A 4491-nucleotide genomic window follows, 5' to 3' on the forward strand; every position below is an offset into this window, starting at 1 on the left:
GTAGCTTTACCATGTCTAAATAATGGATGGAATTGTTTTCTCTTCTCTATTTTCGGTTTTGTTCTCAGTGTGTTACTGAACAGTAAGGTGAAACACAGGGGACATCCAAAGTTGGATGAGTCTTTTGTTTGTTTGTTTTCCTTGTATCTGAGAGATTTCAAGAGAATCCCAGAGAGCTTCCTCTTTATGAGAGGGTCAGGTGTCAAAACCACAGCCCTCTCTCAGCTGCTATGCAAAAGAGCTCAGCAGGTCGTTTCTGACTCTCACAGCTGACTCACTGTTCTCAGACTATTCCAGTCAGTATCTGGAAATCTTTAACTATGAGTGCTCTGTTGAGCAAGATTTCCTCCCTACAGGGTTACTCGTGGGAGGGGTGGGGAACGCTTTAAAGAATATGCCCTGACACCTTTTAGAGCAGAGGTAGGAAAAGATTCAGGTAAATAAGAGAAGATAGGGACCTTGTTTCCTTATGGGGGAAAAGACACTGAGCAATTCCTTAACGTATTATACTTTCCCATACTGCTGCTATGAAGGTATGAGAAAAAACACCACTGGGGATTGTTAGTGACCCACTTAAAACTAAATTAATTGGCAGGATGTAGTTTTGGAAGTCCCTCCAGTGGCGGCTCTGGAGGAGTTCTGAAAAGGCAATTAAGGGTTGTGTTCAAGTTCTCTTTTTCCCTTCAAGCAAATGACTAGGGTTTCCTGATTCCAGGTGAAAAAGTGAGCATTTAGTCATGGCAAGTGAAAACTTACTCCCTTCAGATGCACGGTTGTGTGAGACATGTGTGAGTCTCTGGTGGCCTCACTTTGCTGAGACTGCCAGGTTCGGTTTGGGTGTCAAGCCCCAGCAAGTGACAGAGGTTAAGGACTGGCGGTGGGGGTGCTCTAAGCTGTGTGGTGAGAATGGGCTTGAGGAGGAGGAGGGTGGATACTGGAATGTTTAAGAACACAAGGCCATATCCGAAAGGAAAATGGTGCAGTCTGCCCTCGTGAGTTGCCTTCTGTGTGACAGGGACAGGAGTTGACAATAAAAAGGTATGCTGACAAAAGGGACAGGAGAATTAACTTTCTGGCCAAGTGTCTTTATTGTTTGCCATATGCCACACTAATGGGTCGTCTGGTCAGATTTGCTTCTTCAGGGAAAATGATTCTCCATTCCTCCCCCCAACCCCCTAGCCGCCTGGTGAGAAGGCCCTTGGGGGAAGCAGCCAATGAACTTCAGGCAGGGTGGGCCTCATCTTTGAAGGACAAATGCCCGTGGCACCCAATACGCAATATCCACTTTCCCGGACTCACAGGGCATCTCTTTCTTCCTTTCTCAGCCATTTTCAGGACTGTGCTCTCTGCTTTCCATCAGTGCCTGTAATCAGCACCATCTCCTCCTCACCTCTCCTCCGTTTGCAACACAATGCCTGAAACCTGGTTCCCTCCCCTCTGTTCTCTGTGCTGCAGTCTCAAGTCTCAAGGGCACTAGCAGAAGAACAGAGAGGCTCCTTTTGCCAGAAGTTGAGTCTCCTTTCCCACACTCCAAGAAGGAACATGTGAGAAGGGTGGGCGGGGGGGAGGGTCTTTCTTTCCCTTTCAGAATCCTGGCATCAACACCCTGCTGGGATTTGTGCGTGGAGCTTCATGGTGCATTGCGGTCTAGGGCCGATGTCTCTATTAAAGCTAGAATTGATTCACTAGGTAATAAATTGAAGAATCCTCCCCAGGCTTTCCAGCAAAATTACTTATGCTATTAGTAGCATTAAACAGGCTTTTACAAGTGGAGATAAGCTCTCCTGAAGTCCTGTCTGTCTGGATGCGTGAAATCCAGGGCTACGTTTCATGGCTGCGAATTGGTGGCAGGACCAGAGGAGAATGTGGACTTTTGCGTCTTGAGTCCCTTACTTAGATTTGTTCCTATGATGAATCAATCTTTAATGCGTTCACTAGAAAGCCATAGCTCATTAAAACTGACTAGATACAGAGGACAAAAAATAACAACACTTTTAAACTATGACTTTGCCTTAGGGTTCAGTGGCCTGCCTACTCAAATTGCCCTGGTGTTGATCTTAAAGCAAATCTGCCTCTGTCAATAAATCACCAGGTGGCCCCGTCCAAGTCTCTGAGCGGTCTGTGTCACCAGTCTGTCACTTCTCCCTCTGGCTGCCTGCAGTTTTGACAGTTGGGTGCAGGGCTGGTGCAAATCTAAGCAGTCTGGTTGCTGAGCTGCTGAGCCGTTGAATACGGATCAGCTGGACTCCTTTAAATAAAGTCCATCTCAGGGCCCCCAGAGTTACAGGTCCTGGAAGGAGGCTGTGTGATAGATGATCAGGTGACATTTTCCAATAGAGGAGCTCAGAACAATTTTAAGTAAAATCTTCTATTATTGTTATTAGGCCATCTCCTTTAAAGACCCATGTTCACGAATCCTTTTTAAATACAATCATCCCCTAATTTTATCTCTTCTAGAAGTGCAGATTTTCATATGTTGGAAAATGATTATTCCTCCAGAGGAACAGGGCACATGGGTGAGCGAGCCATTTAGCAGCAATATAGTTAAAGTGTGGAGAGTTAATCATTTCTCTTCCTACTCCCACTAAATCTGTTTTGTGTGTCCCAGCTTGGAACGTTATGGAGGACACGGAGGAACATCTGAAGACAATATATCAGTGAGGCAGCACGGGCCTCCCTGGGGTGCGGTATTTGTGGATGTGGGGACTATTGAATGGGCCGGGGAAGGACGCAGTGACCTTGTAGGCCTGATGGTTTCACTTCCCGACAGTGTCCCAGGCACATCGTTTCTGCCTGTCCTCCGGGAAAAGAGGGTAATGAAAAGCAGCAGAGGACATGTTCTTCAGAGACCAAAAGCAACAAAAAATACAAAGGGTAAGGAGCCGACTTTATCTACTGAAGCCCGCACTTAATGTTCTTCCTCCTCTCAGGGACAAAAACGACATTGAACATTTAACAACACACAGCGAATGCAGTCCCTGCAGGAAACCAGAGGGCCACTCAGTAAACAAGAATGGACTTAACACTCTAAACCAAGCAGCACGGAGAGAAGGAGTTGACTGTGATTACAAGGCACACAAACTGTCAGCCTAGCCATAATCATCACTCCCTTCCAACGTGATGCTACAGAATTTACAAAATACATCTGCTGCTCACAGAGATCCTGCAGGGTGGGAGTTACAGGTTGAAGTATATCTCCCTGTAAGTAATGTTGAAGTCCTAACCCCAATGCCTATAAACATGATCTTATTTGAAAGTAGAATCTTTGCATATGTAATCAAGCTAAAATGAGATGATACTGAATTAGGATGGGCTCTAATCCAATGACTGGTGTCCTTATAAAATGAGGAGAATTTAGATGCACACAGAGAGAAGAATGCCATGTGAAGATACAGATACACCAAGGAAGACAGCCATGGAACAATGGAGGAAGACATTGGAGTTATGCTGCTATAAGCCAAAGATGCCGAGGATTGCCAGAAACCACCAGAAACTAGGAGAGAAGCATGGAACAGATTCTCCCTGTGGGCTGCCAAGAGGGAACCAATCTTGCTGACATTTTGATTTGGGGCTTTTAGCCTTCAGAATCGTTACAGAAACATTTCTTTTGTTTTAAGCCATGCTAGTTTGCAGTATTTTGTTACAGCATCCCCAAGAAACTAATACTGTGGGTATTATATTTTTATTTTATAGAAGAACACAGGTTTCAGAGATGTTAAGGAAGTCACCCAAGATTGCATAGCCAATAGAAGGTTAACATGGAGACTTAAGAAAACCCAGAGCTGTGTCTTCAAATCCCGGGCCCTTCTCCCCACACCACCTCTGAAAGTAGTTGACATGGAGGTGAATAAAAAAGAGATGTGCAGCAATTTCATTCTGAGTATATACTCAAAAGAATTGAAATTAGAAAATTCATACCCCCATATTTATAGAAGCATTATTCACAACGGCCAAAAGGTAGAAGCAACCCAATGCCCATGGATGGATGAATGAATGCGTGACGAAAATGTGGAACACACATGCAATGGCATACATGCAGCCTTAAAAAGGAAGGAAATATCACACATGCTACAACATGGAATGAAAACCCGGAGGGCAGTTTGGTCACTGGGATAAGCCAGTTATAAAAAGACAAAGACTGTACGATCCCACTTGCATGAGGTATCTAGAGTAGTCAAATCTGTAGAGACAGAAAGTAGAAGGGGCGGTTGTCAGGGACTGGGGAGAGGGGGCAATGGGGGGTTGTTTAATGGAGTTAGAATTTGGTTTTATGAAGTATACCCAATTTCCAGAACTCTTCAACAATATAAATGTACTTAGTACTACTAAACTGTACCCTTAAAAATGGTAAATTTCATGTGTATTTTGCCATAGTTGTAAAAAGAGAGAGATGTGGATGGGGCTTGTTCTCATAATAGGAGGGTTAGCTTGGCCTAGCTACGAGAGGGCAGCCAGACTGCACAGGCTGGTTTCCTCACACCAGAAAACAGT

Source organism: Panthera leo, chromosome B2 (assembly GCF_018350215.1).
Source record: "Panthera leo isolate Ple1 chromosome B2, P.leo_Ple1_pat1.1, whole genome shotgun sequence".
Taxonomy (NCBI): domain Eukaryota; kingdom Metazoa; phylum Chordata; class Mammalia; order Carnivora; family Felidae; genus Panthera; species Panthera leo.